Raw genomic sequence first — 25,004 nt, 5'->3', positions numbered from 1 at the left:
ATAAATAATGTTAGCCTTAATTCTCTCATTATGGAAAGGGGTATTGTAATAATGTTGCTTGTTTCATACAGTCAATGAAAGGATCAAATGTGATAATATACATATACAAAATTATTTCGTATTTGTAAATGGGGTGCCATCTATCACTTTATGGGTATTTGAGTTTTATGTTTTAGAATCATCTTTAGAATGAGTGTTAATAATAATAATAAATTCTTCCTATGTAGTAGAAAGAGGGTCTAGAATTAATGAAACTCAAATCTGCATATCTTTACAAATCTGCAAATAATTTTCATCTTGTTTTAACAAAATTCATTCTTAATAGTGGTGATTAATTACCTCAAAATTTTACAAATGCTATTCTATGCTTTAGTTCATTAATTTAAAAAATGAGAATAAGTCTGATGTTTTTATTTATTGTGAAGATTGTTAGATGAGGCATACAAATGTGTTTTATAAGCTAGAGAGAGCAACCCAAATGCTGTTAAATATTATCTGTGATTTTGGAAACATGTATTTTACTAAGCAATTAAATAAACAGTGTTTTAACATTTTTATCGTATTTTAAAAATTAATAAGCTTAATTTTTTATAGAAGTTTTAGGTTCAAAGCAAAATTGGGCAGAAAGTAGAGAGAGTTCTAATGTACTCGGTGTCCCCAAGCACACTCAATCTCTCCCACTATTGACACCATTCACTCTAATGGTACATTTGTTGACATGCAATTGAGACATTGACATATATACATTGATATATGCCTGTTAGACCAAATATATAGTTAACATTGTAACACACTATTGATGTTGTATGTTCTCTAGGTTTTGAAAATGTATGATATGTATCAATCTTATAGTATTACACAGAGTATTTTCACTGCCCTAAAAATCCTCTTTGTTCTGCATATTCACCTCTCTTCCCTAGCCCTATCTCCTAGCAACCACTGATCTTTTTACTGTCTCCATAGTGCTGCCTCCTCCAGAATGTCATATTGTCTGAATCATATAGTATGTAGTATTTTCAGATTGGCTTCTTTTACTTTGTAATATGCATTTAAGTTTCTTTATGTATTTTCATGTTTGATAGTCATTTCTTTTTTTTTTTCTTAAAATAAATCATATATAGAGAGGGTGAAAGTGTAGATTTCTTACAAGCACATAATGCCTAGTAGTGAAGTCTGGATTTTTAGTGTAACCATTACATGAATAGTGAACATTGTAACCAATACATAATTTTTCAACCCTCAACCCCCTCTCACCCTCCCTCTTTGTAGCCTCTTTTCTTTTTAGTCATTTGAATACCCCATTGTCACGATATATCACAGTTTATTTATACATTCACCTACAGAATGGCATCTTGGTTGCTTCCAAGGTTTGTCAAGCATGAAGAAAGCTGCTATAAACATCTGTGTGCAGGTTTTTGTGTAGATGTAGTTTTCAACTCACTTGGGTAAATAACAAGGTGCTTACTTGCTGGATTGTATGGTAAGAGAATGTATACGTTTATAAGAAACTGATCAACCATCTTCGAAGGTGCCTGTCCCAATTTACATTTCTACTAGCAATGAATGAGATTTCCTGTGCTCTCCATCTTTGCCAGCATTTGGTATTAGTGTTTTGAATTTTGGCCAGTCTGATACATATGTAGTGGCATCTCCTTGTTGTTTTATTATTATTTAAAAAATATTTTTACTTTTAATTTTGTGGGTAAATAATAGGTATATATATATATATTTATGGTTTAGTGAGATATTTCAGTATAGGCATGCAATTTGTAATGCTAACACCGTGGAGAATGGGGTATCCATCCCCTCAAGCATTTATCCTTTGTGTTGCAAACGACCCAATTATACTCTTTTAGTTATTTTAAAACGGTACAATTAGATTATTCTTGACTATAGTCCTCTTGTTGTGCTATCAAATACTAGGTCTTATTTATTCTAAATATTTTTTTGTAACCATTAGCCATCCCACCTCCTCTCATCCCCACAGTACCTTTCCCAGCCTCTGATAACCACCCTTCTTTTCTTAATCTCCATGAGTTCTATTATGTTGATGCTCAGATCCCACAGATAAATGAGAAGATGCAATGTTTGCCTTTCTGTGAGTGCCTGGCTTATTTCACTTAACATAATGACCTCCAGTTCTATCCATGATGTTGCAAATGATAGAATCTCATTCTTTTTATGGTTGAATAGCACTCCATTTTTCATTAGTACTGCATTTTCTTTATCCATTTGTCTGTTGATGCAGGGGTGCTCACTCCCAGGCTGTGGACAGGTACTGATCTTTGTGGCCTGTTAGGAACTGGGCCACCACAGTAGGAGGTGAATGGCAGGTGCAGGAGCATTACCACCTGAGCTCCACCTTCTGTCAGATCATCAGGTAGTATTAGATTCTCATAGGAGTGTGAATCCTATTGTGAACTGTGCGTGTGAGGGATCTAGGCTGCACCCTCCTTATGAGAATCTAATGCCTAACTGACTGTGGTGAAATGGTTTCATGCCGATACCATCCCCTGCCAACATGTCTGTGAAAAATTGTCTTCTATAAACCTGGTCCCTGGTGCCAAAAAGGCTGGGGGCCGCTATGCTGATGGACACTTAGGTTGCTTCCACATGTTGGCTACTGTGAGCAGCGCTGCAAAATGCATGGGAGTGCAGATATCTCTGTGATACACAGATTCTCTTTTGAGCATATACTCAGCAGTGGGATTGCTTGATGGTATGGCAGCTCTATTTTTAGTTTCTTTGTGGAAACTCCAAACTGTTCTCCATAGTGTTTGTACTAATTTACATTCTCACTAATATTGTATGACAGTTTCCTTTTCTTCATGTCCTCACTAGCATTTGTTATTTCCTGACTTTTGGATAAAAGCCATTTTAACTGGGGTGAGATGATTTCTCATTGCAGTTTTGATTTGTGTTCCTCTGATGATCCATGATGTTTTCATATGCCTGTTTGCCATTTGTATGTCTTCTTTTTTTTTTTTTGACAATGTGAATTTTTTTTCCCATTTATTTATTTTATTGCATTTTAGGTTTTGGCATACATGTGAAGAACGTGCAAGCTTGTTACATAGGTACACACGCGGCAGTGTGATTTGCTGCCTTCCTCCTCATCACCTACCTCTGGCATCTCTCCCCTTGCTATCTCTCCCCAGCTCCCCACCCCGCACCGTCCCTCCCCTATTTCCCCCCAACTGACCCCAGTGAGTAGTGCTCCCCTCCCTGTGTTCATGTATTTGAGAAATGTCTGTTAAAATATATTGTCCATTTTAAAATCAAGTTATTAGATTTTTTTCACTATAGAGTTGTTTCAGCTCCTAATATTTTGTATTTATTAATCCCTTGTCAGATGAGTAGTTTGCAAATGTTTTCTTCCATTCTGTGGGGTGTCTCTTCACTTTGTTGATTGTTTTCTTTGCTGTGAAGAAGGTTTCTAATTTGATGTAATCCCATTTGTCCATTTTTGTCTTGGTTACCTGTGCTCGTGGGGTATTGCTCAAGAAATTTGTGCCCAGACTAATGTCCCGGATAATTTCCCCAATGTTTTCTTGCAATAGTTTCATTGTTTGAGATCTAGATTTAAGTCTTTAATCCATTTTGATATGATTTTTGTGTAGGTCAAAAGAGATGAATCTCATTGTATTCTGCTACATATGGATATCTAGTTTTCAAAACACCATTTATTGAAGAGAATATCTTTTCCCCGATGTATGTTCTTGGTACGTTTGTTGAAAATGAGTTCACTTTAGGTATGTGGATTTGTTACTGGCTTATCTAATCTGTGTCATTGGTCTATGTGTGTATTTTTATGCTAGTACCGTGCTGTTTTAGTACTATAGCTCTGTAACATAATTTGAAGTCAGGTAATGTGATTCCTCCAGTTTTGTTCTTTTTACTCAGGATAGTGATAGCTATTCTGGGTCTTTTGTGATTCCATATAAATTTTAGTATTTTTTTCTATTTCTGTCAAGAATGTCATCAGTATTTTGATAGCGATTACATTGAATCTGTAGATTGCTTTAGGTAGTATGGACATTTTAACAATATTGATACTTCCAATTCATAAACATGGAATATCTTTTTTTTTTTTTTGAGTTTATCCTCTTCAATTTCTTTCATCAGTGTTTTGTAGTTTTCATTGTAGAGATCTTTCACTTCTTTGGTTAAGTTAATTCCTAGGTATTTAGTTTCATTTGTGGCTATTGTAAATGGGATTACTTTCTTTATTTCTTTTTCAGATTGTTGACTCTGGCATATGGATATCTTATTGATTTTTGTGTATTGATTGCTCTAGCCAGGATTTTCAATACAATGTTGAATAACAGTAAAAGTGGATATCCTTGTGATGTTCCAGATCTTACAGGAGAGGTTTTCAATTTTTTCCCATTTAGTGTGACACTAGTTGTGTGTCTGTGATTTATGGCTTTATTATGTTGAAGTATGTTCTGTCTATACCCAGTTTTTAGGCAATTTTATGCTAAAGGGATGTTGACCTGTATCAAATAGTTTTTCAGCATCATTTGAAAGAATCATTTGGTTTTTATCTTTCATTCTGTTGACATCATAAATTACATTAATTTCCATATGTTGAACCATCCTTATATACTTGGGATAAATCCCACTTGGTCATGTTGAGTGATTTTTTTTTAATGTACTATTGAATTCAATTTACTAGTATTTTGTTGAGGATTTTTGCATCAATGTTCATCAGAGATAATGGCCCATAGTTTCCTTTTTGGTGTGTCTTTGGTTTTGATATCAGGGTAATACTGGCCTTCTAGTATGAGCTTGAAAGTATTCCCTCCTCTATTTTTTTGGAAAAGTTTGAGTAGGATTACTTCTTCTTTGAGTGTTTGGTGGAATTGAACAGTGAAGCTATCAGGTCCTGGGCTCTTGTTTATGGGGATACTTTTTATTATGGTTTTAATCTCATTACCTGTTATTGGTCTGTTCATATTTTGAATTTCTTCATGGTTTATTCTTGGCAGGTTGTATGTGTCTAGGAATTTATTCATTTCTTCTAGATTTTCCAGTGTTTTGGCTGATAGTTGCTCATAGTAGCCACAAATGGTCCTTTGAATTTCTGTCATGTCAGTTGTAATGTTTCCTTTTTCACTTTTGGTTTTATTTATTTGGATCTTTTATCTTTTTGCTCAGTCTGGCTAAGTGTTTTTCAATTTTGTTTATCTTCTCCAAAAGTGAGCTTTTGTTTCATTAATCTCTTATGTTGTTCTTTTCATTTCAAAATAATTTATTTCTGCTATGATTTTTATTATTTCTTCTACTAATTTTGGGTTTGGTTGCTCTTGCTTTATAGTTCTTTAATATGCATCATTAGGTTATTTATTTGAAGTTTGTTTTTTTTTTCTTTTTGATGTAGGTATTTATGGCTATTAATTCCTCTTTTAGTACTGCTTTCACTGTATCCCATAGATTTTGGTATGTTGGGTTTCCATTATAATTTATTTCAAGGAAATTTTCAATTTCCTCTTTAATTTCTTTATGGACACATTGGTCATTCAGGAGCCTATTGTCTGATTTCCATGTGTTTACATAATTTTCAAAATTCCCCTTGTTATTGATTGCTACCTTTATTCCATTGTGTTCAGAGAAAATACTAGATATTATTTCAATTTTTTGAATGGTTTAAGACTTGTTTTGTGATTTAACATATGATCTATCATTAAGAATGATCCCCATGCTGAGGAGGAGTATGTGTATTCTGTAGCCATTGGATATGTTCTGTAAATATTTATTAGCTCTATTTTTTAATATAATGCAGATTAAATTTGATGTTTCTTTTGTTGATTTTCTGTCTGGGAGATATGTCCATTCCTGAAGGTGGGTTGTTAAAGTCTCTAGCTATTATTGTACTGGAGTCTCTCCCTTTTCAGCTCTGATAATATTTACTTTAAATATCTGGGTGCTCCAGTGTTGGGTGCATATATATTTATACTTGTTATATCTTCTTGCTGAATCAGCCCCTTTATCATTATATAGCAACTTCTTTGCCTCTTTTTATAACTTGTGTATTGAAATCTATTTTGTCTGATATGAATATAGCTATTCTTGCTCTCTTTCAGTTTCTATTGGCATGGACTATCATTTTCCATTCCTTTATATTTAGTCTATGTGTATCTTTATAGGTGGAATGTGTTTCTTGTAGGTCACAGATCATTGGGTCTTGTTTTTTCATCCATTCAGCTACACTATTTCTTTTGATTGGATAATTTAGTCCATTTGCATTTAGTGTTATTGATTAGTATGGACTTATGCATTTTGCTATTTGTTTTCTGGTGTTTTGTTGTCTTCGCTTCCTTCTTTCCCTTCTTTCTTTCTTCCCTTTAGTGAAGGTGATTTTCCCTGATGGTGTGCTCTAATTTATTGCGTTTTATTTGCTGTGTATTTATTGTATGTTTTTTTTGATTTGAGGGTACCATGAGGCTTGCCAATACTCTCTTATAACCCATTATTTTAAACTGATAACAACTTAACACTGATTGGATAAATAAACATATAATGCAAAAAGTAAACTCATAAAAACTCAACACTTTGTTTACCTGCTTTTAACTTCTTATTGTTTCTCTTTATGTTTTATTATACTGTCAATGTCCTGAAAAGTTGTAGTTATTGTTTTTGGTTGGCCCATCATTTAGTCTTTCTGCTTAGTGCAAAAGTAGTTTACACACCACAGTTATAGTGTTATACTATTCTGTGTTTTTCTGTGTGCTTACTATTACCAGTGAATTTTGTACCTTCAGATAATTGCCTCTTGCTCATTAACATCCTTTACTTTCAGGTTAAATAATTCCCTTTAGCATTTCTTGGAGGACAGGTCTGACATTGATGAAGTATCTCTTTATTGGGGAAAATATTTATTTGTTCTTCATGATTGAAGGATATTTTCACTGGATATGCTATTTAGGGTAAAAATTTTCTTCCTTGAGCACTTTAAATATATTATGCTGTTCTTGCCTAGCCTGTAAGGTTTCTACTGAAAAGCCTGATGCCAGACTTTTCTTTTGCTGCTTTTAGAATCCTTTCTTTATGCTTGACCTTTGGGAGTTTGGTTATTAAATGACCAGAGGAATTCTTTTTTGTGTTAAATCTGCTTGGTGTTCTATAACCTTCTTTTACTGGAATGTAGTTATCTTTCTCTAGGTTTTGGAAGTTCTCTGATATTTCTTTGAATAAACTTTCTACCCCTGGTCTTTTTTCTACCTCCACCTTAAGGTCCCTAACTCTTAGACTTGCTCTTTTGAGGCTATTTCCTAGATCTTATAGATGTCCCTCATTTTTTTTTCTTTTTATCTTTTGTCTCCTCTGTGTATTTTCAAATAGCCTGTCTTCAAACTCATTAATACTTTCTTCTGCTTGATCAATTCTGCTGTTAATAGACTCTGATACATTCTTCAGCATGTCAATTCTATTTTTCAACTCTAGAATTTCTTCTTCATTCTTTTTAATTATTTCAACCTTTTTGACTCTACCCTGATATCCAAGATGCAAGACAAAGTGCTCTTTACTATTTGCTCTCCTCTTCTTAAACAGAGAGAGGAGTTACTTTCATTGCTGTGAGCTGCACTGTCTGGATTCTGGGGAGGGATGGCACAAGTGTTCCCTTAGCTGTACCAGCTGGTGTCTTCCTAAGTCACATGCCACCTTCGTTCACTGGCTCTAAGCCTAGCCTAGCACTAGGAGTTGCCTAGGAATTGGAGTCCTTGTGTCCTAGACAGCCTTTCAAGTTTGCCCAGGACCCCAAAGCACTTCAGCCCACAGTGGCAAGGCTCGCTGAGAAACTCAAATTCTGATCACTGGAATGGGGAATTCCCCTTTGGCTAGGGCTGGTCAATATCTGTCTCTGTACACAGGTGCTGGTTGAGCCTACCATGGCTTTATTGTCCTCTGTGACAGGGCAGCACTGCATTCAATGTCAAGTCTCCCAGTCGCTGTGCTCTCCCTTCCCAAAGTGCACATATTCTCTCTTTGAGCCACATGGGAGAGGGTTCATCTCTCCTGCCCTTCTCAATGCCTCTTTCAGTTACACCAAGTTAAAACTAGGTACTGTAATGGTGTACCTGATTTTTGGTTCTTCTGATGCCGCGGTGCTTTTCTATGTGCAAATAGTTGTTAAAATTTGGTGTTTTTACTGGCAGAATGAGCCAAACGATGTAGGTTTCTATTCCACTATCTTGCTGTGTCCCCTCTCATTGTTGTTTTGATTTGCAATTCCACAGTAATATGTGATGTTAAGCATCTTTTATGTGCTTGCTTGTTATCTATGTATCTTCTTTGGTGAAGTGTTTGTTCATGACTTTTGCCAATTTTTAAAATCGAGCTTTTTTTTTTCTATAGTGTTGATTTTTGAGAGATCTTTGTATATTTTGAAAAACAGTCTTTTGTTAGATGTGTCTCTTGTAAATATTTCTTCTGGTCTGTTGCATGTCTTCTCATGGTCATGACATTATCTTTCACAGAACAGAGGTTTTAAATTTTAATAAAGTCCAGCCTGTTAATTATTTCTTTTCTTGATCAAGTCTTTGGTGTTGTATCTAAAAGGTCATCACCATACCCAAAGTCTTCTAGACTTTCTCGTATGTTATCATTAAGAGTTTTAGAGCTCTGCATTTTACATTTAGATCTATGATCTATTTTGAGCTAACTTTCATGATGCATGTAAAGCCTGCTTCTAGATTCATTTTTTTTTCATATGAGAAATATATTTCTGTCTTGTTGAAGCCACTGTTATTTGTGGTGTTATGCTATTTGCAGGTAAACCTCATCTTATCTTCTACATGATGAACTCCTTGATGATGTAGACCTCTGTTTATTTTATTTGATGTTGCTATTAGTGTGGTGCTAGGTATATAGGGAAGGTAAACAATAGACCAGGACTAAACAGAACTGAGGAAGCATAAATTGGGACAATGTTTAAATGAGAAAACTGTTGGATGGTCCTGTATCATGAAGAATCTATGTTAACTGTTACAGCAAACAGAAATGGGCACTTTAAACTTGAGTGAGGGCAATACAAAGTGGAACAACTCTTTTAAATATACACACACACACACACACATCTATATGAAATATATATTTGAAAGTTAATGTATGTAGCTATATATTTATAATCTATCACATATTAAATACATTTATATATAATTATATATTATATAAATATGTATTTGCATATCAAATATAAAGTATAAATATATAAAGTATACATGTATTTTATATTTATATAAAATATAAATATATAAGAATCTAAATATATAAGAATATAAATACATATGTAATTTATAAATTACATAAATTTATAAGTATATATAAATTTATAAATACATATGTAATTTGTATTTATTACATATAATAAATTTATAACTTACTATATGTAATAAATATATACTCTGTAGAAGTTCTTAAACTTTTTTCAAAATGTTTCACCCCCTGTGCTTTGTCTTAAGGAAATGATCAGCAATGTGTGTGTATGTAGGGAGCAAATCTACGTGAGCACAAAAAAGATCATCATCAAAATGTTTCTCATAGAGAAAAAGATCTTGGCAATAACCTCAATGTCCAAATAATGGTTAAATGAGACACTGTGTATCCACTGAATGAACATTATTAATTATGCTCATTAATGTAATGGTAATTATCTAATTACTATTACAATTATGTTTAAAATTATGCAGAAGTGTAGTAATATGAATTTTTGAAAAGCGAAGGAAGCTGGATAGATATAAAATCAGTAAACTAATATATAAATAACCAAAACATAGGAACAGAGTTTAGAAGTGCACTAAAACTATAGAGATAATATCTGTGAGTTGGAATGAATGAATAATGTCCTCTTATCCTTCATGTAATTTTTTTCTGTATTCCACATTTTCCTTAAGGACTATGATTACTATAATTCCTTAAGTGTTTAATCAGGAAAGAAAATAGGAAGCTAAAGCTTGGGTAATAACACAAATCTTAGAAGAGCTGGTAGATTTCTGTTTAGTTGTATTTTTAGGCATGTATTTAAATTGATATCATTGTTATGTATACTATTAGTCTATTCTCAAAAGTATTAGTGATGTTTTTAATGCATTCTGGTTCTTGAGTCTCAAATTGACTTGGGCTGACATAAACATTTCAGTGTTCTTTGAATCACAAAGGTTACTGAAATGTCATTTTATATATAAGATTCCGACTTCCTTATATATTTTAAATCACAAAATCATGAAATGAAAACATTCATTTTCATGAATCTTTTAACTCAAAACAAGAATGTTTTGTGTGCATACTGTCAGATCGTCCAAGCTGTTTTACTATTTTAGATTACCCATTTGAAGGAAAATTCACCTGAGTACTACTTTCAAGGAATGTTTTTGGGTAGTAATGAAATCAGGTGATTACAGGCTGAATTAATTGCTGAGTAAATTAGGAAACCATCAAAGCACAGAACTGTATTGACTAGTTTCCTCCTTCACAATATTCCTCTTTCACAACAGAGCTCTAAGTCACACTAACAAATAGGTTGACCACCTTTGATTTGTTTAAGCACATTCCTCTCACAGAGAACACTTCTTGCCGGGAGGTAGAGAGAGCATAGAGAGAAAACAAAACTGAAAGATGAGAAATGCAAAATAAAGTAGGAGAAGGTAGTAAAAAGGGAAGAAGTGTTAACCTTCTAAAGAAACTCTATTGTTCTAACCCCAGAAGATAATAAATTCAGAGATTCAGCCTGTCATAGACCCACAGGGTCAAGGAAATGTAAGTCTTCTTTGGGATACCAGATCCTGTAGGGCAACCTAAACTTACCAAGAAAAACATATGTAACTAAAAAATTGGACTTGCCATCCTTCAACATTGATAGGTTACTTATAGGTTACTTAAAGTCTCCTGTTGCAACATTGCAATTCCAAATGATGATTCACTCCCTGGAAGTAAGAAGAAGATGGAGGAGAAGTAAGAGAAGATGAGGAGGAGGAGTCACTTGGGGACACACAACTTCATTCTCATTAAAGGCAAATTCTCATTCTTATGTATGTTTCAAATAATGCAGGGCATGATCAATCTTAGATGAAGATAAAAACTAACAAATAATATGCATAGGATTATTTACATTCAAAAGTCTTTGAAGTTTAAAAATATATCAATCCCAAGAAATTACACACTGAGTTACCTTGTGCAGTTAACCAAAGGAAATATGTAAACACCTCCAAGGCTTCTATGAAAGAAGTAATGTAGTAGAAAAAAAAAAAAGAGAAAAAGGAGCAAAAATCCTCCTTTCTAAGTCTATATTTTAACAGAAAAGCTATAGATCTCCAGGAAAAAGAAGACATATGTAAAGTAACAGGCCGAAATATGGTTCAGATATAACTCATGATAGGAAAAATCTCATTACAAATTAAGTGGGCCTTGAATTAGCAGGGAGACACTTTTTGCCTATAGAAGATGCCACATTTATCATGACATAATTTTGCAAACCTTTTATCATTTATCTATGAAGCTACTATTTAAAACACTTGCTAATGATAGTGATAAGGTATATCAACCTAAGCAAATTGCTTCTTCAGGTATTTCCTCTTAACATATAGACATTTTTGGTACAGTATCAAGGTATTAAGCTGTCTGATTTTTTTTTTTTTTTTTTTTACTTTTCTCATTATTCAAAGTTTTATTTTTTTGATATTTAAAAAAATAAGTTCTGGGATATATGTGCAGAACATGCAGGTTTGTTACATAGGTATACACGTGCCATGGTGGTTTGCTGCATCCATCCCCCTGTCATCTACATTAGATATTTCTCCTAATGTTATCCCTCCCCAATCCCTCCATCCCCTGCTATCCCTCCCCTAGCCCTAAACCTCCTGACAGGCCCCAGTTTGTGATGTTTCCCTCCCTGTGTCCATGTGTTCTCATTGTTCAACACCCACTTATGAGTGAGAACATGCGGTGTTTGCTTTTCTGTTAAGCTGTCTGATTTTTAATGAAACGTTTGCCTGACTATGAACATTAGCACATCCTACCAGTGATGACCGTGGATATTATCGCATACTCAGAAAAGAAAATTTCTTTTGACACTTTGAACCAGATCTTGTTGGCAACCCTGCAAGAGGGGAGGCTCAAGTGCCATGTGCAAAACGTGGAAATAGCTGTAGTAGCTGAAGCTTGTATGCTGTGATCCAGCCCCAAGACTCAACCCTGCTTTCACTCTTGTTTTGACAACTTCAGCTCTTGGTTTTTTATCAGGTAATTGGAAGGACCATCGTGTAGGTAGAAGCAGAGGCAGTTCCACCATAGGAGTGACCCTTGATTCTAGCTTTTCCTCTAAGTTGCTGTTGCTTTTGCCTTAGGTACAATGCCTAATACAGCATTCAGCACAGTCATGGCAGGTCAAAATAATACTATTGGGCAGGCACAGCAAACACTTTACATGGGCTATCTCATATTTCTGAATGACAAACATGCAAGGCGAACATCATGCTGCCCCCATTTTCCAGACCAAAGAGCTAAGGCTCAGGGAGGATAAGGATATATGGACTGAGATCATATAATTAGCAATTAGTATAAGTGTGTTCAAATACAGGTAGTCTGACTTCAGTCACTTGGTTTACTCACTGAATTATCTTGTCTATAGTAATAAGTTACTATCATCACCATCAGTTCTCTTCACTCTGCTGCCCACTACAAATTATGGCTACAGTTGGAGGCGGACAAATATATGCTGAATGCATGCTTGAACTATGCTTTTTGTTTTTTATTTAAAAAAAAAATTCCCTTTCTTTGACGCTTGAGACTTCAGGTATATAAAAACCTGAAAAAGCATTTTTTTAAAAGCATTCTTTTTTTTTTTTTTTTTTGAGATGTAGTCTCACTCTGTGGCCAGGCTGGAGTGCAATGTCTCGATCTCAGCTCACTGCAACTTCGGCCTCTTGGGTGCAAACGATTCTCTTGCTTCAGCCTCCCGAGCAGCTGGGACTACAGGCGCATGCCACCATGCCCGGCTAATTTTTGTATTTTTAGTAGAGACTGGGTTTCACCATGTTGGCCAGGATGGTTTCGATCTCTTGACCTTGTAACCCGCTTGCCTCGGCCTCCCAAAGTGCTGAGATTACAGGCATGAGACACAGCGCCCGGCCTTAAACATTCTTTAATGAGGGAGTCCCCTACCCCTGGGCAGCAGACTGGTACCAGCCTGTGACCTGTTGGGGATCCCGCCGCGCAGCAGGAGGTGAGCAGCGGGCAGCAGAGCATTACAGCCTGAGCTCCGCCTCCTGTTAGATCAGCGGTGGTATTACATTGGCATAGGAGCGTGAAACCTATTGTGAACTGCACATGTGAGGGATCTGGGTTGTGTGCTCCTTATGAGAATCTAATGCCTGAAAATGTGAGGTGGAACAGTTTCATCCCCAAACCACCCATCCCCAGCTTTTGTGGAAAAATTGGTTTCCTGAAACCAGCTCCCGGTGCCAAAAATGCTGGGGATCACTGCTTTTCTGTGCCTGAAAAATCTCATTTCTCCTTCCTACCTAAATAAACTAAATTTTCAAATTCCAGGTTAATGCCATTTTGTCTGCGAAACATCCCCTAGCTCCTTGATTTGCCAGCATTGTACTGATGCCTCAATTTCAGCATATACCTTTCTGTTTTGAACTGAGCTATATAAGTATTATCTGCATTGCGAAACAATGAGCTCCTTAGGACATGGGCAATGTTTTGTTTTTACTTATGTTTTCTCTGTGCCAAATACAGTGGATACCTAATGGGCAATTAAAACAAGGTGAGTTACTGAAGAAGGCTTGTGAGATGCTGAAATCCATCTCTGAGTGTCTCTGAATATTTTGAGTTACTTTTTTTGCCACTATAAAATTTCTTTGCAATCCTTTTTAGAAGTGGTGGAATGACATAAATAATGTCCTATTTTTAATACTGTTATTCAATTATGCATGGACAGTTACATAAAATGTATAATACTTTTGTGTTTGTAGACATGCACGTATGCAAGAATTTATCGAAATAAAATAATGCAGTTTCTTTGCCCATGTAAGTGTCGTAAAATAGCATAAGTCAAATTATATTTGGTAAAAGAAATGAGGTTCTAGATTTAGAAATAGCAGTTCTATTCATGAACAATACACTATCTCCTCCAAATACGTTTATTGTAAAGTTATGTGTAAGAAGAAACTACAATGGCACATATATAGTTAGATTCCGTGAAATAATTCTGCTCTATTCTGAAAGATACTAGAAAACAGAAAAAGTTTTAAAATATGGTTCTTTCTGCTAAATAAACTTTATAAGAAACTTGAGAGAAGAAGAACCATCCCTCTAAGCTTCAATAAGGTCTACATGAATGAAAATCAGGTTGCGTCCATATGAAAATGTCAGCAATAATGCATTAATTAGCTGCATCTTCTTTTTAAAATATATAATTAATAGATACCCAAATCAGAGACCTGTTAGTCTTTTGTGTCAATGAAATAGCATTTAAAGAATCCTTCTGCTCTGAAATCTTCATCATAACATCATTTTAATGCCCGTCACATCCTTCATGTCCTTACTCCTCTTCTTACTTGGCTTACATTTCATGGTCAATCATTATGATGACTTTGTTATGATGACTCTTGCTTTGTTGAACTTGTATGCCCTTGCCAAAATTCCAGTCTTGGTTAAATCCAACTCTGCCTACTCTCTGTCTGCACCTCAGAAGCTGAATATGGCTGGAGAAAGGCATTTGACCATGACCACGAACTTTGGGTGGGCTCTTAATGCTAGGTAATCACACTATGTTTCCCTAGAGCATTCACCATCCTACTCTCTCTAAGACACTTTTTCACCTGCTAGCATCTTTGCCTAGACACTCTGTTTTTCTGCGTCTTCAACTTTTAGCATTGCTATCTAAGATTAATCCCTTTGCTCCTGTGTTACATCCCATTTTCTCTCATCTGTTAAAGGGCATTGCTTCAGCTATTCTCCCCTCTCTCCTGCATCATATATATATTTTTTCTCTCTACCGGATCATGCCAACTGGCACACAAGCATGCTGCCATTTCCTCATCTTAATAACAAAAATGATGAACTTTTTCTTGATCCCACTTCACTGACCAGTTACCAGGACATTTTCTTTCTTGCATCAACATTAGATATCGATGCTCCCTTGGTTTTCTCCAGTATCACTTATGCTTCCTTCTTCATCTCCTCTGCTGGTAGCTCCTCCTTAATTTTTCAATTTTTGAATTTCCCAGTGCTCAGGTCTTGATTATCCTCTTTTTTCCCTCTGCATTCTACCCTTGATGATCTCATCCAGTCTTAAGGGTTTAAATATCACTGTTAAGCTGATGCCTCCCAATCACATATCTCTAACCTGGATCTTCTCTCTGAACCCCAGATTAAAATATTCAAATGCTCTCTTGACATTCCTTTTGACTTTTTCATCTTAATTTAGACATGTTCAAAACTACTCTTCCCACTCAAACTTATTTTACCCATAGAATTTGCCATCTCATTTAATGACAATTCCATCCTGCCAGTTGCTCATGCTAAAAATCTTGGATTCATTTTTCACTTCCTTCACTTTCTTGCATCTTCAATGCAACCTGTCTAGAATTCCATCAGTTCTATCTTCAAATTATATCTAGAGGCTGGCCTCTTCTTACCACTCCATTGCTGGAATTCTTGTCCAAGACACTGTCATCATTGTATGGTGGTCCAATGGTCTCCTAACTCTTCTCCCTGCTTTTACCTCAGCCCCAATTTCTGGCCGCTGAATTCCCAGTACAGGAGCCAGAGTGATGCTTTTAAAACCTGTTTCAGATAGGATGACTTCTTTGTTCAAAACCTTGCAATGTGTTTCCATTTTAGTCATAGTAGCAGTCACAGTTCCTACAATAGTTCTTAAGGCCCTTGTATCAGTCTATTCTCACACTGCTAATAAAGACATACTCGAGGCTGGGTAATTTATAGAGGAAAGAACCCAGTTCCACATGGCTGGGGAGGCCTCACAATCATGGTGGAAGGTAAATGAGTAGCTAAGTCATGTCTTACATGGGGGCAGGCAAGAAAGCATGTGGAGGGAAACTCCACTTCTTAAAGCCATCTGATCTCATGAGACTTATTCACTACCACAAGAACAGGACAAGAAATATCTGCTCCCTTGATTCAGTTACCTCCCAATGGGTCCCTCCCATGGCACGTGGGAATGATGGGAGCTAAAATTCAAGATGAGATTCGGGTGGGGACAGAGCCAAACCATATCAGCCGTATATTATCTGCTTTCTCTTCCCACATGTTCCCCTTTTTGGTTTCATTTCTTATTCATCTAGCCATTTTCCCTTTATTTCAGCAATATCCTGGCCTTTTGCATTAACTATTTCCTCTGTCTGGAACAGTCTTCCTCCAGTTTTCTACCTGACAAATTCCTCACCTCCTTCCAGTCTTTACTCAATATCATTTTTTTTTCACTGATACCTATGTTGATTTTCCTATCTAATGTTACATTTTGACTTCCTACCTCAGCACACCTGATTCTCTCTTTATTCTATTTTATATTATTTTCTATATGCACATTCATTACTTTCTAATATACTGGATCATTTACTAATATATTACTTCAATTGCAATTTAAATGTCTTCCACCTTTGGAACATAAGCTCCAGGCAGGCAGGAAACTTTGTTTTGATCATATGTGTAACTGAAGTATCTAGAAATGAAGCATCTGACACTGACTCAGTGATCAATACATTTTTTTAATGAATAAATGGACATAAAAATAATTTTGTGTGGTGTTAAATGTTTTCAAAAATTATATCTAAGTTTAGATGGATACATTAAAAACATAGTAGAGAACTTGCACATAAATACCTTTTAGCACATTTGATTTTCTTTTGCAAATTCTGAGAGATATCATATCTCCCACCAAAATGTTAAACTTTGGTTTTGGATGCGTGCTGCCATCTAATGAGGTAAATATAAATTACAGAAATTTATTTTTCTTCTGCTGTTTCTATATCCTTGAAGGAAACATTAACTAGCAAATTCTGATCTAGAGCTTTGAATGCATGCAAGTAGAAGCATGCAAACAGTTCTCTTGAAGTCTGAAAGCACCCAACATACAAAGCCGATGCAGAGTAAAAGATTATATCAATTACAAATGTATTATCTCTACTTCAAATAACATTTGCACAAGAAAATGAAACAAATCATTTTATGGGTCACACTTTTATTTACAAAATAAACCTCTAGTTTGACCTAGTACTGACCTGAAACAGGGGGAATTTCTTTACCGCAAAATGGAGCCTCCAGGGAAGATTTACAGGAGATGTAAGAGAGTGAAAGTGCAGAACTGTATTTTGTTCTCTACACCTGGGAATCTAAAGCTCACCTGGGGCTGGACTTTTAGAGGGAGTAGACCACAACAGATTTTATTAGAAGCCAACTTTGCATGAAATATCTTGCAGGTTTATAGACGTGGTTAAGCTTTGAGAAGCTTGTGACAAAGGAAGCTTACTGAGGGGGCAGAGTCTATTTCATGACCTTGATTGAGGAGGCAGCAACATTTTGGAACAGCTAAACGAAGACTTGCTCATAACATAAAATATCATGTAATAATTTAGGCGAGTCACAGTGGCTCACTGGGAATCCTGGTACTTTGGAAGATCAAGAAAAGAGGATTGCTTGAGCCCAGGAGTTAGAGGCTGCAGTGAGCTATGATTGTTCCACTGCACTCCAGCCTGAATAACAGAGCAAGACTCTGTCTCTAAAAAATTTTTTTAAATTAAGGAAATTATATTTATTCCTATGGATCCAATACCTATCACTTATTATACTATGAGAATATATGAGATTCTCTCATGAGCTAAAAAATTATCCACAGTATGTTGGCTATTTCATAGTCTGCCTTAATTCTTTTTTCCTGGTGTTCTTTATGATTGCTAAAAAAAAGTTTTCTCTACTTTTTGAATATTTTTAACTTAAACTGTGTATGTGTAGAACATATGTAATCTTGAATTAGGAATTGATATCTTAAAAAGTAATCTTTATTTATAAACTACAAAGCCATGTCATTATTATTTACTATGATAATCCAAAATAATAATTTTAAGGCTTTTGGCTTGTTTATTCTTCAATTAATTTAATAGAAAATACTCTAACTTTTAGTGATTGAATGGTATCAGATATAAAGTTAAAAATCAGCATCCCGGCTAAAATTCTATGCAAAATACAAATTGTTACTTACTTGTATTTTAATAAATCCATTCTCTTTCAGTTTTTTCTTTTTTATTCTTTTTCTTTTTGGGGGTTTTCTTCTTCTTTTTTCTTTTTTTGATACAGAGCCTCTTTCTGTTGCCAAGGGTGGAGTGCAGTGGCACAGTGATGGCTCACTGCAGCTTTGACTTCCTGGACTCATACGATCCTCCCATCTCAGCCTCTTGCGTAGCTGGGACCACATGTGCACACCACTACACACGGCTAATTTTTAAATTATTTGTAGAGACAGGGTTTCACTATGTTACCCAGACTGGTTTCGAACTCCTGGGCTCCGGTGATCCTACCACCTTTGCCTCCCAAAGCGTTAGGATTACAGGTGGATGCCACTATGCCCAGCCTCTTCCAGTTATTTTTTTAGTCAAGTATCTAAAAATAAATTTACTAAGAAAACATTGGTATATAATTCCAGATTATTGATACTTTGATTGGTGCCCCTCATAGTATAACAAACAGTTAGGGAGCTTCTGGGTCAGTATTTAACTGACCTAAATTTTTGCTCTCTGTTCCTCCTTCCTCTATAAATCATTTTGCCTACTTGAGTGGTTGAAAGCTCAATTCTGTTCTTCCTATCTTCTGTCTCATGCCTGAAGACTGCACTAGAAAATTACAACAATCTACAGTATTATATGAGTAGCAGAAACACTCCTCTAAGTAACCCAAAAGGCTCTGCTTGTATAAACTGAGTTGTCTCTTATAATGCTGTTAGTCTTGGCTTTGTTTCTAGAATGAAGTATTAATTTATTTAAATCATTTTATAATAAGAAAACAAAAAATAAAACCATTTTATGTTTCTATTCTTAGAAGTAGTAGAAATCTATTGATAGCTTTTTGGAAGTTCTTCAGTTGCTATTTATGTTGGAAAAATATGAGTCATGTATCATATTGTTCCCTTAATGTAATTAATACACAAGTCAAAGTGAAAAGCTGTTATAGATGCTGATTATCTTTCATGACCTTTTTGCTTTTAGAAATTTTTGTCTTTTTCAAATCGTGTGAAATTTGTCTTTGGATAGTCTATTTTTTTTTCTGTTTCAATACCATCATATATTTTAGAGCACATGATAACTTGAAACAAGCAGAAACTCACTGTAGATGTTGTCAGGCATCCTCTTCGCTGTTCAAATCTTCTATTCACTCCTCCCCAAATTGTTCGTTTGGTTGGAGTGTTTAACCCTCCCAGATAGATGAGAAAAACCATCTCTTGTCAAGGACATGAGTGACTATGAATGCTTTTTGCAAACTCAAAAAAGAATTGAGTCAGAAGATAATTGCATCTTTCTGATTTCAACAAATAATCATTGAGTATGTGTGACCCATTTCTGAACCAGAGCATGGAAAAAGAAGAGTTGTAGAATTTGCTCATCCCTGTGGAGCTCAGAGTTGGTCTAATCCTTTTTGGTGAGATGTGGGTAAAAGGCTAAATTTCAGAGGCAGTCTAAAGTGAACAAATAACCCATATGTTTAATGAGGAAACAGAGTATGATTTAATTCATTACCAACAACTAGAATTAGCTCTGGGCAGTGCAGAATCACCAACATAGAATAATGGCATTGGCCAGTTAGCAAGGAATAGGGAAAATTTTATTCTACACGATAGTCCACCTCTTCAGCATAGTTCTATAAATGTTCATGTCTTGCAGCAAAATGCCTATTTCTCTTTAGTGTTTGACTTAAATTGTAACTTCCTTCTAAAACTTAATCTCCACCTCTCAGCGTTTATCACGGTATTGAGCAAAATAAGGATTTTCTGCCCGTTCCTATTTGTGAGCGGTTCTCTCACATTAGACTGTAAATTCCACAGGGTTGAGACAAAATCTCTTACTTGTTGCATCTTTATTGCCTATCACACAGTTCCTAGCTCATAATAAATATTCAGTAAATAGTTGTCGAACAAATAAAACTGATGACATAGTTTTTATGTGTGCCAGGAAATGCTTTTAGTGTAACTAGACATGTCTGAATTTCAGTGATGAGCACAGCTTATGGTCAAATATCACCTCTTCCCCTGCTTCCATTTACCCATGACAGAAAATAATACACATGTGAAGTAACAAGGGCTGGAACACATTAAAGGTGAAATAATGGGGCAGGGGGAGCTTCTTTAATTATAACAATTTAGAACAAAAATAATTGCTACCATAAGAATATTGCTAATCTGGCAGGAGGCAGCAGAACCAGCAAGGTGTCAAGGAAAATGTGATCACTGGTTAAGACTCAAGCCCCAGCTATTCCATTTAGTGAATACGATGACCTTGGACAAGTAACTTAGTTTCCATGAGTTTTATTTCCTTCATTCGATAGATGAAGGGGCTTGACTAGATGATGAATAGTTTATTCCTATTTATCAATTCTTGTTATGCCATAGACTCTTGGATAAACAGGGACACAGAGATTTGACTTTTCTTTAGCAAGAATGGAAGACAACTAGAGATCATGGCTGTCCCTAGAGATCTTGACACCCGATAAAAAATGTAAATTCAGGAAACATGAGAACTTAGAAAATGTGACACATATACACCATGGAATACTATGCAGCCATAAAAATCGATGAGTTCGTGTCCTTTGTAGGGACATGGATGAACCTGGAAACCATCATTCTCAGCAAACTGACACAAGAACAGAAAATGAAACACCGCATGTTCTCACTCAGGTGGGTGTTGAACAATGAGAACACGTGGACACAGGGAGGGGAGCACCACACACTGGGGTCTGTCAGGGGGAAATAGGGGAGGGACAGTGGGGGGTGGGGAGTTGGGAGGGATAACATGGGGAGAAATGCCAGATATAGGTGATGGGGAGGAAGGCAGCAAACTACACTGCCATGTGTGTACCTATGCAACAATCTTACATGTTCTTCACATGTACCCCAAAACCTAAAATACAATTATATGTATATTATAACAGAAGCGTATATAGCAGGAAAAATCTAGAATCCCAGTCGAGCCACTAGGATAATTAGAATACTTCAGTTAGCAATACTGCCAGTGCACTGCTGGACTTTATACTCTGCTTTTCATTCTCTGAATAATCTTCAGCTAGCTGTTTGTTTTCTTCCATCACTCCCTAAATATGAAAGGTCTCAGGAGTAACAAATCAACCAGGCCCAAGTTCCTTGCTCTTGACCTGTCTCCCTGAAATCTGTCTCTCTTTCCCTTTCTACGGAGAGATCCAAGGCCTTGCTTCCTTACTGGGGTGGCTGATCCGTTTCTGGGTAGACAAAAATATCGAGCATTTATCATATCCCATTTGTGACAAAATAACAATCTAGTGCATTATTTAATCTTAGAATTCTGAGGCTGGTTAATGTAGGTCGATGGCATGGATCCAGGCTTAGAAAACACCTCTCAGGCAGAGCTAGGGGGGAATGGTTTATGTGCCAGCCCTTGTTCCTGTGAATCCCAGCACTCCCACTGTTCTGAAAGCTGCTGCTCTGGGTTTTCCAGAGAGTCGGAGGAGGATGTGCTTTTCTGGCACTGCCAGCAGCAGCCCAGAGCCTGCATTCTTGAGGAAGAACCATTTGTCATCTACTCCCGTGCTTATTCCAGTGTCTTATTGCTCTGAGCTTTAGAAAATTTACTTTTATTTGTTCTATTTTTTAAAATTAATTAATTAATTAGTTTTTGAGACAGAGCTTTGTACTGATGCCCACACTGGAGCCCAGTGCACTGTCATAGCTCACTGCGGCCTTGAACTCCTGATCTCATGATCCTCCCACTTCAGCCTCCTGAGTAGCTGGCACTACAGGCATGTGCCACTGTGCCTGGCTATTAAAAATTTTTTTTGGTAGAGATGGGGTATTTTTTGTGGAGATGGGGTCTTGCTATGTTACCCAGGCTGGTCTCAAACCCCTGGCTTCAAGCAATCCTCCTGCCTCAGACTCCCAAAGTGCTGGGATTACAGATGTAAGCCACCATGCCTGGCCCTGAAATTTTACTTCATGCTATAATGTTAAAAATGCATTCCATTGAAATGTGTGCTCGTGACTATGCTTATATTATCTGGTGGTCTCAGGGAACTCCTGGCTAGTAAGGGGGTTATGTGAAAGTTTCAAATTGACTTGATCTCAATGAAAGAAATAATCTGACATAATTTCAAGCATCCTTTTATATGTGACTAGGCCCACTCTACCCAGCCAACTTTCTTAGTCCCAATCCCCAAAGTTTGAATTATATCTTGTAGTGTTTTATTTAACCTTTGTGATTACATACATATCTATACAGAGTTACTGTAAGTTCCTTATGGACAATATCACCATAATAATTCACTTAACAAATAATTAGGTACATGCAGTGTTCCAGCCTCTGAGTATACAACTGATGAACAAAATTGTTTCTATTCTCAAATAGCATATGACCTTGTGATGCACACATGTATGTATAAAAATAATTATAGTGCAGTCTTATGAGGCATCGTATATACACTTAGATTCTGCCCTTCCTGTGACAGGAGCACAGTGGATGGGTACTCAGGTAGTCAGTGAGTAAAAGGAGAAAGTATTATGGCTTTTTCAGAGGAGCTGATGATTAACCTGAAACCAAGAGGAAGGAAAATGATTTTCTAACAGGAAAGGCATGAAAATGATGTTTTAGGATATGAGACAATATTTGAAAAGGAACAGAGACACGAGTGAGCATGGCATATCTGGCAAGTAGAAAGTAGTTTGGTTATGATTGGTTCATATTTAGTTTAGATTTTATCATTGGTGATGTATAATTTTTGGTATGAAACAGACATGATCAGATTTGAGCTTTAGGCAGATCACTTTGGTGGCAATCACTGTGGAAGATGAGAGGAAATGCATAAAGGGAATTAATCTATAAATGGTCAGCTATACACAGTTACTAATTTCAAATTAAATAAAAGGCTTATGTGTTTAGATAAAACCACAAGAGGTGTACATTTCCTCAGTAGGGCTCTGTTTGCAAGCTTGAAGCATCTAGCATTGATAATATGTGAACACATATGCCACTGGGTGGAACATTTGTTGGTTTACACACATAAAGACAGTGTGGATCTCAGAGCCATCTGTCAGATGCTTGGCTAGATGGTGTTAGAAAATCAGCAAATCTTTGAGGTGACTGAGGAGTAAGAAGCTGAAATAATATCTAGTGTTAGTTCCAAGAGGACTTAAAACTATTTGATTCTTTTGATTAATGGCCACTGTTTATCTACTTTTAAATCTTACTCATTGTTGAGTATGTGATCATAGACGCGATGTAGGAAAAATGGGCAAATACTACTTCTGGCTTCATTTTTTCCTGCCTTCTCCCTTTTTGTTGTGTTTGTTATCTTCCAGGCTCTCAGCTGCATGCCCGGGGGTTCAGGAAGACAAAGTTATAGATCTGATCTCACGGAACTCAATTTCTCTTAGAGGAAGCTGGCTGGACAAGAACTAATTATAATTTAAGTTAAATTACATTAAATACAATTTAATAAGTATTATAATAATGGCATAAGCCAAGATTTCACAGCAGAGAAAAGAACAGTTTATTATTGCTGTCCAGCAGGACTGCAAGAGTTATCACAGAGAAGGTGACACCTGACCTGGGTGTTGAAGGATGGATAAGATTTTCCCTTGTTAGAAGACATGTCAACAGGGAATTGTAGACTTCAGACAGACCACAGTTTCCTTGCTATTCAAAAAGAGCCTCTCAAACCTGTGTTCAATGATGCAAGAACATGAGGACATATGTTAATTCTGACACAGGAAACTCATTAAATTCTAATATTGAATAAAAACTGGGACTTACATCTGGGTATGCTGCTGATATGGGGAAGGAAAGGACAAACAATGTATGCTGATTGCTACTATTTGCCAGTTGCTTAATATAACTGATCTCAGTTAGTCCAAACAGTCAATTTAAGTAGGTATTGGTACCTATTCATTTCTAAAGATAAGAAAAATGTTCAAGGTCGCTCAGTAGTAGCAACCAGTATTTAGAATTGAATCTTTCTGACTACAACAAGCAATGCAATTTTCATGGTACACAGTTTTCTCTGTCTTGAGTATACATTGCATATATCTTCATGTGTTATAATGCATGTATTATAAACATATATGTATAAATACACATGTAAATATACACATGTATATCTTGTTTGTGTCATTTAACATGGTATACATCTATGTTGTTGGAATATTTTTGTTCACTAACATAAGTGATTTGAAAATCAAATTTATTATGTGTTTCAAGATAAACACGTGATTGGAGAATGACTGGAATCTTGTATAATGGACATTATAATGGACAATGTCTTATGCTTTATTTTGGTACTGAATATTAGTCAGACAGCCTGTACCTATGGCAAGACTCAGCCCATCTCTGTGCCTTTTTATTGAGAGACTTTCAACACATGGCTCACTTACTGTTTATAAACTCTTACAAGTGTTAAAATCTTTCATGTCAACAGGTTGGGAATCTGGCTGTTGAGTCAATGGGGGCATTTTGTTGACTTCATAGGGTTTTTACAGAGGAGATCAAAGGGATACATTATGTTTCAATACATAACTTTATAGGACAGATGGAATCCACCTTGAAAGACCCATGACACTTAAAGCCAGATTATCAAAAGTTTCAGACACTAAAACCTGTTAGCTTGCTCCAGCCTGATCCTCACACTGTCAACCCTTTGTAGCTTCATTTATAGGTAGTGGACAGTCCGATTTGAGTTTTAACTACTGCTAAAGTTCAGTCATGGGTTAGCGGGGTGGCCACTGAAACATGGGTTGTTAAGATGATGCTCTG

The sequence above is a fragment of the Sapajus apella genome, unplaced genomic scaffold (assembly GCF_009761245.1).
Source record: "Sapajus apella isolate SASKATOON/1434 unplaced genomic scaffold, GSC_monkey_1.0 scaffold21, whole genome shotgun sequence".
In the NCBI taxonomy this organism is placed as follows: Eukaryota; Metazoa; Chordata; class Mammalia; order Primates; family Cebidae; genus Sapajus; species Sapajus apella.
The sequence above is the reverse complement of the archived record's forward strand: the minus strand, read 5'-3'. Positions refer to the sequence as shown.